Here is a 13,502-nt window from a genome sequence, read left to right on the forward strand (position 1 = left end):
GTGTAGCAGCCAGGCAGGCAAGGGCCTTTGTCTGGGGGCTGCCAGACTGTGCCAGCTCTGAGGATGCCCCCTGGCATGGAGCGCAGACCTCAGCCCCTCCCTTGATATCTTTAGCTTCCCCTGTCAATTTTCTGCATTTCATAATTGCTAATTTATTGTCATTGCTATTAGCTTTTGGTTGCTTTGGTAAAATTAAGTCCATTTATGGATGATATTACATTTAGGCACAAAGTAATCATCAAAGGACTCATTAAAGAACATCTCAAGGTTAGTCCTCTGTGTTTGTGCTGCCTAACAAAAACTCTGACAATATGTTTGGTTTCCTCAGATATAGTTTATATGAGAATGCTACCAGACTCAGAAGAGATCCAAGTGAGTAATCTGGAACATATGTCAAGCACCCCACACATAAGGTCTGAGGCCTTCTTCTGCAGCAGCATTAGATTAGGAGAGCATGAGCCCTTAGCCAAGAAAAAGAAAGCCACACCCTTGCATTCCATCTCAGTGATATAAAAATAATGTAGCATTGGGCTGTTAACAGGGCGATCCTGCCTTAATAGTACCCACCATCACCAGATAAAGAAACAGATCTTAAGATGAAACAAAAGACAGGACGATGCAGCACTTTAAAGACTAACAAGATGGTTTATTAGATGATGAGCTTTCGTGGGCCAGACCCACTTCCTCAGATCAAATAGTGGAAGAAAATCGGCACAACCCTATATACCAAAGTGATACAATCAAAAACATGAACGCATGTGAAATTGACAAATCAAATTTTAGAACAGAGTCGGGGTGAGGGGGGAAGGTAAGTTTCTGTGAGGTAATGACATTAGGGGTGATAATAGGGGAAGCTATCTTTGTAATGGGTGAGATAATTAGAGTCTTTATGTATGGGTTTAAACAAAGACTCTAATTATCTCACCCATTACAAAGATAGCTTCCCCAATTATCACCCCAATGTCATTACCTTACAGAAACTTCCCCTATTATCACCCCTGTGTCAGCGTGTTGTGGTCCAGCTCCCCGCTCACCCTGTGGCAGCCAATGCTAGGGCCCTGGGCCGGACACAGTGGAGCAGGGAGGGCCCGCGGCCCCCCTGCCACTCCACATACTGGATGGCAGTCTCCCCCTCTCTCTTGCCAGTGATTGCTGTCTTGCCGGCCCCGCCCTACCCCAGGGCTTGGGCCTTCTTGAATTGAGACTGCCCACCCTGCAGCAGGGCCTGGGCCGACATGCCTTGGGACTTGTGGGTGCTTGCCTGCCTTGCCCTATGCCAGGGTCTGGGCCTTCCTGAGACTGTGCTTGTTTACCGGCCCCGGTGCCTGAGCCAGCTGAGACTGACTGCTAAACAATGTCTGCTTGCCCCACCCTGCAGCAGGGCCTTGGCCAATTTAGACTTAGAACTGCTGTTTGTTTGTCTGCCCTGATCTGCTCTCGGCTGGTGCTAAAAGGGGACCACTGAGCATTTCTTTGTGAGCCCTGAGCACAGGACTGGCTTACACCTCACAGCATACAGCTGTGGCTTACATCAAAAATATTCACCAGCTCTGCCTTCAGGAGTCGGGCGCAGGCATCTCCCTGCCGATCCCTGGGGTGCAGACTCACCGACCGAGCGCTGCAGCGCCCCACGGCTCCCAGGAATCTCTTCACTCTGCCTCCAGCGTCTGGCTCTTGCAAGCCCCTTCCTTCTCCTGCACCCCGCCACTGGACGCTCCATCCACGGGGTGCAGCGCATCCCACCCAACACCACTGTGACGGCGTGGCGGGTACCCCCCGTCCTGCATCCCTGTAGCAGCAAGATGAGACTCTGCCAGCCAGTAGAATAGGGCGATTTAATTTCTTCTAAGAGCACAGCCCAGATTCTTTGTGGGCATTGAAGTGAGGGGCCAGGCAGCCTCAGACCCCTTGGGGTGGGGCCACAGGCCCCCGACCCCCCAGCACTCAGCTCAGGCTCTTCTCTTCATGTTTTCCCAGCCAAAAACTGCCCAGCTCCCTTTGTCTCCCCCAGGAAGAGCCTTGTTATTTGCTCATGCTGGGCCTAGGTGTCTGGGCCAAGCCACGTGGGCGAGTCAGTGGGAATCACACAGCCCAGTGCAGGGAACTCTGGGTCACAGAGCAGACAGGCCCCCCCCCCCCGATCACACTCCAGCACAGCCCATCATCCACTTGCACTTCAGTTGGGAGGACAGAGAGAAGTGGGGGGGCACCAGTTTGTCCTGGCCACGCATGGAGCCTCTAGCACATCGTCAGGCTGGTGCGTGCAGCGCCGTGGGCGTAGCAACCTCTTCCTGCCCGGCTGCAGGCCACGTGGGGTGCAAGCTGGTGCTGCAGAGAGCTGCGCTACAGGAAGAAAAACAAAACTCCCACTGGCCAGCTTGCTCCATAGGTTAGCGCAGTAACTCCCCCCGCCTAGCTGGGGAGAAGGGTGCTCAGCCTCGGCCCAGCCTCCCGCAGTCCTGTCCCCAGATGCAGGAGACGCACGTCGGCCCCACTGAAAGGAGGGGCAGAAACCGCCACTGCTGGGAAGGGCAGTGCGGCTGGGGAATGGGGGCATCATGGAGGTGCCCGGGGTGAGGGGCAATGGAGGGGAGAACACAGACCCTGGGCTCATCCCACTGCCTGCCCAGCTGGCCACCTCATCACCCGCCCACACAGCACCCTGGACAGCGTCCCTCTGGGGCCATCTCACTGCAGCGTAGACAGTCATGCCAGTGCCTCACCAGCCCTCATGCGGGGAGACAGGAACTGCAGGACCCCAGCCGAGGGTGCCTCACCCGAGCGATGGCTTGAGCAGGGGGGCAGAGCTGAGCTGGCAGAGCTAAGCAAGAGCTGCTCACAGGAGTGCGGCGCATCCTGTGGGGCGAGTGGGCCCAGGCCAGCGTCTCCGCCCAAAGACTCCAGAGTCACTGTAGAGCAGGCTTCCCAAACGTTTTGACATGGGGACCAGTAAATCCATTCATGAACTTTCGGAGGACCGGTAACATTCATTTGCATATTTCAATATTCATTAATCAAATGATGAACATTCAAATAAGTTGTTGCTGGTCCTCCCAAAGCCCCCAGTGCCAGCTTTAGCATAGCTTGTGATACCCACAATATTCTTGCCAGCAAGTTAAGGAACATGGACTGGCTAAATGGACTGTAAGCCAGACAGAAAGCTGGTTAGACCAGGGTTTCCCAAACTTTTTACTTTAGTTGGAACCCTTCCCCCCCCCCACCTACTGTTTTTTGCAGCCCAAAAATATAAACACCAAGGCTGTGTCTAGACTGGCAAGTTTTTCCGCAAAAGCAAGTGCTTTTGCGGAAAAACGTGCCAGCTGTCTACACTGGCTGCTTGAATTTCCACAAGAACACTGACTTCCTACTGCCTGAAATCGGTGCTTCTTGCGGAAATACTATGCTGCTCCCGTTCGGGCAAAAGGGCCAGTGTAGACAGCTCAGATTTGGTTTGCGTCAAAAAGCCCCAATCACGAAAATGGCGATCGGGGCTTTTTTGCGCAAAAGCGCGTCTAGATTGGCACGGACGCTTTTCCGCAAAAAGTGCTTTTGCGGAAAAGCGTCCTGCCAATCTAGATGCTCTTTTCCGCAAATGCTTTTAACGGAAAAGTTTTCCGTTAAAAGAATTTGCAGAAAATCATGCCAGTCTAGATGTGGTCATAAAAAACACACTGAGAAAATACCAGACATAGAACATGTCTGGTATTTTCTCATTAGGTCCGTTTTATTGTTACTAGATGTATCCGTTTGTAGTTTCGAACTCCCTGGCTGGTAAATGTGCTCAGGCTGCATGAGTGTGTCTACCAGCCAGCCAGCTCGCACCTACTCGAGGGGTGTGTGTGTGGGGGGGGTACAATAGAATCCCTGGGCCGGACTCACTCGTGCTTTGTGGGGGGAAAGAGGGGCAGCGCCCCGAGATCTACATATGGCCGGGTCAGTCCCGCTCCCCGCCAGCCGATTCGTTCCCCCCACCCCACCCCCGCTGCACCTCCGGCCAGCCCCACTTCCCCCAACCCCCTCCCGAACAGCCAGTTCTCCCCCACTTCTCTCAATCTCCCTTGGCCAGCACTGCTGTCCATGTCCAGCCCTTCTTCCAGCGGCCACATCTCCTCCCCCCCCGCCCCAACATCTTCCCCAGCAAACTCCTTGCCTCCGACCTCATGCCCCCTGGCAGCCCTGCCTCCGCCGGCCCCCCCAATCTCTCCCGGCCAGCCCCGATGCTTCCGGTGGCCGCTTCTCCCCTATTCTTCCTCCCGATCTCCCCTGCCAGCCCCCTGTCCCCCAGCCAGCTCTGCTTCTCTCGGCTGCCCCCCAAACTCCCCTGCCTGTCCCCATCCAGTGCTGCTTCCAGTGGCCAGCTCTCCCCTTCGCCTACCCCAGCTATGCCTCTGCCGGGAGCCGGAACATCTGGCTGCAGACTCCGCCCAGGCCGGCCGAGGGCTTGGGGGACCCGGCCCCACACGGGCACTCCGGGAGCCTGGAACACCCTGGCAACCACGCTGAGGCCCGCTATTGTTTTCCTGCAGCCTGGTACTGGGCTGCGGCCCATAGTCTGGAAAACGCTGCTGTAGAGGATGCAGAAAGGGTTGGAATATTTTTCTGCAAAGGATGTGACTCTGTTTCCCCTCTCATTCTGGCTTGCTCCCTACTGGTGGGAGGGGCTCTCTTGCCCTCTGGAACAGGGTGTAGTTCAGTGGTCCCCAACGTTTTGGGGCTGCCAGGTGCCTGGGGGCGGGGCTGCTCACGCACCGCACACACGGGGGTGGGGCCGCTCATGGGCCATGGGCCTGGGGGTGGGGACAAGCATGCGCTGCACGCCCAGGGCTGGCACTGGCATGTGCTGCGACCCCGGGCAGGGGCCGCCCAGGCACCCGGGGCTGGCACCTGCCGCACGCCTGGGGACGGGGCCAGTCCAGATTGCTCCGCAGGCACCGTGTTGGGGACCACTGGTATAGTTATTCAGGGAGGACAGTCGGGATTCATTGCGAGGTGTCCTCACAGGTCTCTGGCTCCGTTGGGCCGTGTGGACTTGTGCATTTAGTCTCCACAGCAGACCCCGAGAGGGCCCCCCAAGACCACAAACCAGATAAGGATCGAAGGTGCCAGGCCAGGTTTATTGTAGAGGGAAGTACAGTCAGAGTTGTCAGTAGACTCTACTGGATCCCTACGCATGTGTACTTGCCACAATGGAATGACTATCCGTGGGAGGTCCCACTGCCCCCTAGGTCATACAAAGACTGTCCCCCCGAGACACCAGCTTATGTACAGGTACAAGTCAGACCTCACTGCTGACCTGCTGACGCTATTTAGATGCCACCCATCACCCTGTACCTCGTGGTTTGATTAGATCATCTCTAGCCATCATTCTGCCATTTTTTAAAGAGGAATAAGGGATCTTTTGGAAAAGGCTTTATTTTCCGAAAGATCCCTGTCTAGACTGGCGCTTTTTTCCAGCAAAGCTCCGAGCCGGAAAAAAGCGCAGCCATGTTTATGCAAATGAAGCGGGGGGGATTTAAATCCCTGCTTCATTTGCAATTGCAATGTGTCTAATTTGCATCCTTTTTACAGAAAAGAGATGCAGTCTAGATACAGCCGCTTATGTTTTAGGCCTTCATCTTACTACACAGGGCAGCAAGAATAAGGTACGAGGTCTGCAGCCTCCCAGGGCTGATACGAATGAACTCCCAGGAATGATGCTGCCTCGGAGATGCCCCAAAGCCACCCTTTGTCCTGCCACTAGTCCCAGAGTGGGGTTGGACAGGATGGAGATCCCCACAGAGCAGCTCACCTCCCACTGACTCTCTTGGGCGCACTTCTCTGGCTCTGGCCCAGTGACCCAGACTGCTGGAAGCAAGAACAATATGAGCCCAACTCAGGGAACCCCTGAGGCTCTGTGGCCACTCTCCCAAAATGGGGATCCCTCTGTGACTCTGCATCCCAAATTCTTCATAATGGTATGATTATAACAATTACAATGCATCTGGCCTTGGAAGGTGTTATTGGAAAAGTTAGGATAATCATATCCAACAAGTCATGTGTGTGTATAAGTATCATTTTTGTAGCTGAAGTTGCGAATATTGACTCTGTGTCTTTATTTCAACTAGTCTTGCTCTGGAAAACTCCCATACATAATGGGACATATGACCATACCACATGACACTGAATTCCATTTTGGTACCATATTTTTCTACAAGCAGGACAGAGAACTGAGTTTGGAACAAAGGTCTGCTGCAGGGAGCGACTATCCAAGGTGCAGTGTGGAGTCATCTGAGGACCTCGCTCCCCACACGAGACCTCCTGGAAACACCTGAGGATCAAAGTCTGAGCTGGGATATTCAGTCTAAAGGGATTTCTAGCCTGTGTATGGCAGGCAATCTGATGGCCTGCTTGTGTCATCAGGCAGGGTGATAATTCATCTACAGGCTCTCTAATTAGTATAAGATTTAGTTTGTGCTTTGGTTTATTTAATAGACAATCTGCTTTGATTTGTTTGCTATCTCTTATAATCACTTAGAGAGAGTTACTCACTTGTGCAGCAACGACTGTTCTTCGAGATGTGTCCCCCCTGTGGGTGCTCATCCCCGCTTCAGAGTCTCCTATTGTATCTTTCAGATACCAACGTGGACTCGAGGAACTGGCGGGAGCTGGACCGCGCGTGTGATTGAAAGGGCACGAATGGTGCAAGGCACTCGCTGCTCATGCACAGTCTGACTACTGCTAATGAAAACTCCGATCTGCAGCATGGGGAAGACCTGCCGCCAATAATGGAGCACCCATGTGGATACACATCTCGAAGAACAATCATTGCTGCACAGGTGAGTAACTCTCTCTTCTTCTTCAAGCGATGTCCCCTCAGTGAGGGTGCTGCACTGTTGGTGACTCTATAGCAGTACCTGAGAGTACGTGGAAGGCGGGTCTCGCAGTCATGATTTAATCACAGTCGATAGTACTGCAGAGGCCACAGTGGTATCATTCGCTAGACTCCGAGAAATTGCGTAATGTTTCATAAAGGTAACACTGTGGACCATGTGGCCACTCGGCCAATGTCCCTGAGGGGGACCTCCGAAGGAAAGCTGTGGAGGTTGCTACAGCTCTCGCAGAGTGTGCTCTAGGTGCTTCCAGGAGTGGTTTATTCCATATGGCATAGCACTTCATTATGCAGGAAACCATGAGTCTGGAAATGCGTTGCGATGAGAGAGGGTTGGAGCATTCCACCACCAAGATTAGCAATTGCTCTGATTTGCAAAGAGGTAGAGTACTGTCTATATAGAAAGTGAGTGCTCAGCACACGTTAAGAGATGAGTTGCACGTGGTTTAGGGTAGAAGGAAGGACAATTGGTTCATTTATGTGGAAGTCTGAACAAGTTGGAGGGATGTGGGCGCAATATGACGTTGTCTTTATTAAATGTGGTATACGATGGTACTGCCATTAAGGCCGCCAGTTCCCCAACTCTACAGGCAGAAGTAATGGCTAGTAGAAAAATACCTTGATCATCATTGTTGATAGTGAAGAGGTAGCTAGTGGTTCAAAGGGAACATAGGTAAGAGTAGCCAACACCATCTCCAGGTTCCATGTCAGTGGTAGCAATCTATGTGGCAGGTATAGATTACAAAGATCTCTGATAAATCTTTTGGTGATAGTTGCTCAGTGTTTGCACATCCTATCTATTCAGTGATGGAAAGCAGTGATCGCTAACAAATGTACTTCTAGGGAAGCAAGGGCCAACCCCGCATCCTTCAGAAACAGGATATAGTAACTAATAACTGCTAGCTAGTCACTTTTTAATAGTTATAGTGTAGAAAACTAAATACTGAACTAAAATATCTTCTTTGACTAGAGTTGTGAGGAGAAAGGGCTCGCTCCATCTGTGACCAAGGGAGGTGAAGAAGGAACTGGTGGGAGCTGGACCATGTGTGTGATTGAAAGGGCACGAACGGCGCCAGGCACTCACTGTGCATGTGCGGTCTGGTTGACTACTGCTAACGAAAACTGAGCTGCAATGCCAGGACAACCTGACACCAACAGTGGAGCACCCAAAGGGAAATCACTTGAGACAGAATCTTTTATACTTTATCTAAATCAGTGTGTCTGTGAGTTAAGTGGCTGAGGAATAAAAGCTCAGCTTGGTTAACATAAGCTTGTTGTGCATATCTTTCCCTCACTGAGAGGACAGTATAATTCTGGGTTTATACTCCAGCAAGAGCGCAAGGTGGAGGAGCTGGAAAATTGGCTGTTATCTCCTGCCTGTCTTTGAGTGACTTTAGGAAAGCACTCAGGTAGCTTAGTTTGGGTGTGTAGCACCACCTGCTGCTGTGTTCATAGAATCCTAGATTAGAGTTGAAAGAGACTTCAGGAAGCCATCTAATCCGGCCCCCTGCTTAAAACAGGACCAATCCCAAAGAAATCATCCCAGCCAGGCCTTTGTCAAGCCAGGACTCAAAGCCCTTAGGGATCTCCATCCCTAGGTAACATGTTCCAACCCACCCTCCTAATATCCAACCTAGACCTCCCCCACTGCAACTGGAGAGCGTTTATCTTTGTTCTGTCACTGCTGAGAACTGCCTGGCTCCATCCACCTCCCTTCAGGTACTTAGAGGCTGCTATCAAATTCCCCCTCACACTTCTCTTTTGCAGACCAGTTTGTCCACATCCTTTCCTAGCTACTTTCTGGGAGCCCTGTCACACACACTGTAACCCTCATTTTTGTCCCTATCCCAGAGCCTAAGGAGGTCCTTCAAATCCACTAACTCCAGAACCCCAGTAAATCTGGTCTATGGGAAGCCCTGAACCTCAGTTCCCCCCTCCTCTTCTCCTCACCCCGTGAGGTTGTGGCACTAGAGGAGTGAGGTATCTCAGTTGGGGCCACATCAGTGAGAACTGGGGGGTTTTGGAGGGGTTTCTTTGCTTCTCACTTGTGTGGTCCCCAACTGATTTTGTGGATCAGTTACCCCAACCCAAAAAAGGTTCCCTTCCATAAATAAAGAAAACATTGAAACCTTTTGTGTTGGGCATAACATTTTAATTTATCAAACTTCATTTTAAATAAAGTAACATGAGAAAGTTGAAACACTTAATCTGTTTCATAATTTAAGTTAAGCAGTTCTTACTAGCTGCAGCTGGTTCGGAAAATAAGGTCACCGTACTCAGCAGGATAGTTCTCAACCCCGCCCTTTCCAGGTCAGCCCACAGCCACTTCTGAAACTTGTGAAGTGCCCCCCCCTTCCAAAATTATTGCCCACGCCCTGTCCTGGGTGAATCCATGTTGACTGTTCCTGATCACGTTCCTCTCCTCCAAGTGCTTCATAATGGATTCCTTGAGGGCCTGCTCAATGATTTTTTCAGGGACTGAGAGAAGACCAACCAGTCTGTAGTTCTCTGCATTCTTCTTCTCTTTTTTTAAAAGATGGGCACAACATTTGCCTTTTCCTGTTGTCTGGGACCTCCCCCAATTGCCACGCATTTTCGATGATAGTGACCAATGGCTCTGCAATCACATCATCCAACTCCCTCAGCACTCTTGGATGCATTAGATCCAGCCTTATGGATTTGTGTATTTCCAGCTTTTCTAAATGGTCCGTATCCTGTTCTTTCACCACTGAGGGCTACTAGTCTGGGGCTACATCTAGTGGTACGTCTAGACTACATGCCTCTGTTGCCAGAAGCATGTAGATTAGGGTACTGGACATAGTAAAATGAAGCGGCGATTTAAATAATCGCCACTTCATTTAAATTTACATGGCTGCCGCGCTGAGCCGACAAACAGCTGATTAGCTTTTGTCGGCTCAGCGCGATAGTCTGGACGCTCCCCTGCCAACATCAAAGGTATTTGTCGACCACCCAGGTAAACCTCATCCCAGGAGGCATACCTGGGTGGTCGACAAATACCTTTGATGTCGGCAGGGGAGCGTCCAGACTATCGCGCTGAGCCGACAAACAGCTGATCAGCTGTTTGTCGGCTCAGCGCGGCAGCCATGTAAACTTAAATGAAGCGGCGATTATTTAAATCGCCGCTTCATTTTACTATGTCCGGTACCCTAATCTACATGCCTCTGGCGACAGACGTACCCTAGATTACATCCCTCTGTCGACAGAAGGATGCAAATCAAGCACATCAAAATTGCTAATGAAGCAGGGATTTAAATATCCCATGCCTCATTAGCATAAACATGCTTTTTTCAAAACAGTTTTTTTGAAAAACGGCAGTCTAGACATGGATTTGTCAAAAATGAAGCCTTTTTCGACAGATCCTGTATTCCTCAAAAATGTGGTTTATGGGATCTGTCAAAAAAGGCTTTATTTTCAACAGATCCACGTCTAGACTGCCATTTTTTTCTTCCGAAAAAAGCGGTGGCCATATTTATGCTAATGAGGTGCAGGATATTTAAATCCCTGCTTCATTAGCGATTTCAGTGTGCCTAATCTACATCTATCTGTAGACAGGGAGGTGTAGTCTAGACACACCCTGGGAGCTGACCTTGTCTGTGAAGACGGAGGCAGAAAAAGCCTTTTGTACTTCAGCTTTTTCTGTGTCCTCTGCTACTAGGTTGCCTCTCCCATTCAGTAAGGGTCCCACGGTTTCACGGACCTTGTTGCTACCCCTCACATCCCTTGCTAGCTGCAATTGCAATTTCACTTAAGCCTTCCTGATTACATCTCCGCATGCTTGAGCAATATTTTTATCTTCCCTCATCATCTGACCACTTCCACTTTTTGTAAGCTGCCATGTTCTGTTTAAGCCCTAACACCAAGTTGGTCACCTGTCGCATTTGCTGTTCTTTCTGCACCTTGGGATGTTTGTTCCTGGGTGAGATCAGGGCCTGTGAGGGTGTCTGTGTCTGCAACAAAGCAATGTGAGAACGGTCCAGCCCAGCAGTGATTCCCACAGCTCCCAGAGTGAACCCTCGGGGTAACTCCCTGTCACACCCCCACTTACCAGCAGTTGGCTGAGCAGCATCTGTTTGTGGGGGAGCTCATGGGGATGGGATTCACTGCACCTCTGGCTTGCCAGGCCGACCGCAGCGATGCCTGCACTCTGAACTTCCTCGAGAGCAGTGTCCTGCATCCCCATAGAGACAAGAGTGAGAATCAGAGTTGGATGTAGCCTCCCTAATCCTTTGGGATGCGCACAAGCCCCAACCCCACTGGCGACCCCCCCATCCCCCACTCTTCCCTCACAGGATGGTCCAAAGCCATATGGTGCCCACAAGGGGAAGGGCCTGGAACCTTACAAACATCCCCACCCCATAGGGGAGAACCAACTTCATGGAGCAGAAATCCTGGACAGGGAGAGGAAAGTAGCCACGGCACCTCCATGCTAGGGGAGCCTGCACCAGCCTCCTTGGGGCTGGGGCTGGGGCTGAGCCCAGCTGCCTGAAGCACTGAGCCTGACCCAGGCCAAGCCTTCCTGGAATTCTTGCTGAGTATGCAGCTGAAGCCTGGATCCTAGGGGATGTGCAGGGATCATACTCACTGCACATGACCTTCTGCCTGGGCTTTAGTACCAGCCCCAGAAAAAGAAAATAGGAGCAGCTGTCCAACTCTAGCACTGATGCCTGGAAAGGGACACCAGAGCCCCTTGAACCACTTTCCCCTGCAGGGAACATCATAGAATCACTCATTTTGCCCTGTCCCTTAGCTCCATCTCCCTCTGGGCCTGGTGCAGCTCTCTCCACTCCAGCCATTCTAGCTGGGTCCTTGCATGGCCTGTGTAGCCCCCTGGCTGCCCTGAGTTGTCCGTGACCCCTGCTGTCCCCAGTCCCTTCTCCCCATGAACTGAGGCCCAAGCCTGTGGAGTGCAGGGAGCCTGATCTCATGCTGGCAGGGAGGTCGGGATGGACACTAGGGATGGATTTGGGGTATGATATTCTCTGCCGGCCTTTGGAACAGCTGCTGGGGGGGAGGGCAGCTGGGTTGCTGTAGAACAGCAGGTGGGTGCTCTTCACTCAGGCCCTCTCCTATGGTGCAGGTCCTGAGGCGGTGAAGAGATGGGCAGGGATATCACTGGGGAAAGGCCTTTCCCTCCCTAGCTCCCCGCGGTGCAGAGCAGGGATTTCTTGGGGCTCACGGGCCTGGAAGATTCTCACACCCCCAACCAGCTTCAAACTTCTGCCCCTCCCTGCCCCCTGAGAACAAACGTTTGGCTCCCCATGCCTGTGCTGCCCCCACACTCTGAGAGGTGGTCCCCAGCCTTACCCCACCATGGTGATCAGTTTCCTCAGGTGATCGCGTCATGTGGCTACACAAGGGCTCTGTCTCCCAGCCCAGAGAGCCCACTCAGATCAGAACCATGATTCTGGCTGGGGCAGAGCCTTGGGATCGGATGGTCAGAAACCTGGTTAACCTGGTCAGGCCCTCTGTGCTTCCCCAGCCCACGGCCTGATTAGGGTCTAAGCTAAGCCACAGCTTAGGGCCACACAACAGGAGGGCTCTAAAAAAAGAATAAAAACACCTCAAGTGTCATTAACACTGGTTGATAAATAGGGGAGACACGGGGAAAGTTTATTTGCTCTAACCAACAGGCGTATTGTAAGCAAGAAGTCATTCTTCCACTCTACTCTGCACTGACTAGGCCTCAACTGGAGTATTGTGTCCAGTACTGGGCACCATATTTTAGGAAAGATGGGGGGAGATTGGAAAAGGTCCAGAAAAGAGCAACAAAAATGATTAAAGGTCTAGAAAACATGCCTATGAGGTAAGAAGCTCCCGAAGACCCTGAGCATACTGACACCGCGTCCGAGTCCAAAGAGTAATCGGATTCCGGCCACAGTGAAGCCGACGAGGAGTGCGGCGCAAACCTGGCCATCGACTCCGGCTTGCCTGCATGCGCACGGCGCAGACGGGTCGTCCGTGGTGCCGGGGGACCCAGACCCAGTGCGGCAAACTCCAATGGCACCAACAGCTGGGTGCCCAAGCCCGGTGCTGTTTGAGGCGGCATTTGCGGCACCGAGGTACCCAGGCTCGGTGCCGTGTGCGCCAATTGCGGCACCGAGGTGCTCAGGCTCGGTGCCGTGTGCGCCAATTGCGGCACCGGGGTGCCTAGGCCGGTGTTGGCTGCGTTGCAGTAGCTACGGTACCAAGGTGCTCAAGCTCGGTGCCCATTGCGATGGCTGAAATAGTGGAAGCGGTGCCGTCAGGGGCTGCGGTACCGGGGTGCCCAGGCCCGGTGCCGATTGCGCCGACTGCAGCCGTGACACCGGGGTGCCCAGGCCCGGTGTCGATTGCGCCAACTGTGGCTGCGGCAACAGGGTGTCCAGGCCTGGTGCCTGTTGCGTGGCCAATAGGTACGGCACTAAGGTGCTCAGGCTTGATGCCAACCGAGTCGTGTCCAACTCGAGCGGTACTGGGGTGCCCATGCCTGGTACCGGGGTGGACCACTGAGTCACGGAGACGGACGTCGACTCTTGGGAAGCCAGATAGCCTTGGGAGTATGGCACCGGTACGGCCAAGCGGGGCTCTGGCAACTTGGAGAGCAATGGCCTGCCATGGCTCAAGGCTCCCTGGG

At 52.5% G+C, this 13,502-nt stretch overlaps 1 protein-coding gene across 2 annotated transcripts in view; it reads left to right on the forward strand.

The window, feature by feature from the left end:
* PRR29 (proline rich 29) overlaps positions 1-8,323 on the forward strand; it is a 31,301-nt gene extending 22,978 nt beyond the window's left edge. Inside the window, exons 6-7 of one of the 2 annotated variants that reach the window (XR_012898022.1) lie at positions 6,613-6,815; positions 7,839-8,323. The gene's annotated coding sequence lies outside the window, so the exon portion shown is untranslated. The remainder of the gene's footprint in view (positions 1-6,612; positions 6,816-7,838) is intronic. The other variant, XR_012898021.1, reaches the window with a different exon arrangement.
* Positions 8,324-13,502: the final 5,179 nt, after the last annotated feature.

The sequence above is a fragment of the Pelodiscus sinensis genome, chromosome 29 (genome assembly GCF_049634645.1).
Source record: "Pelodiscus sinensis isolate JC-2024 chromosome 29, ASM4963464v1, whole genome shotgun sequence".
Lineage (NCBI taxonomy): Eukaryota > Metazoa > Chordata > Testudines > Trionychidae > Pelodiscus > Pelodiscus sinensis.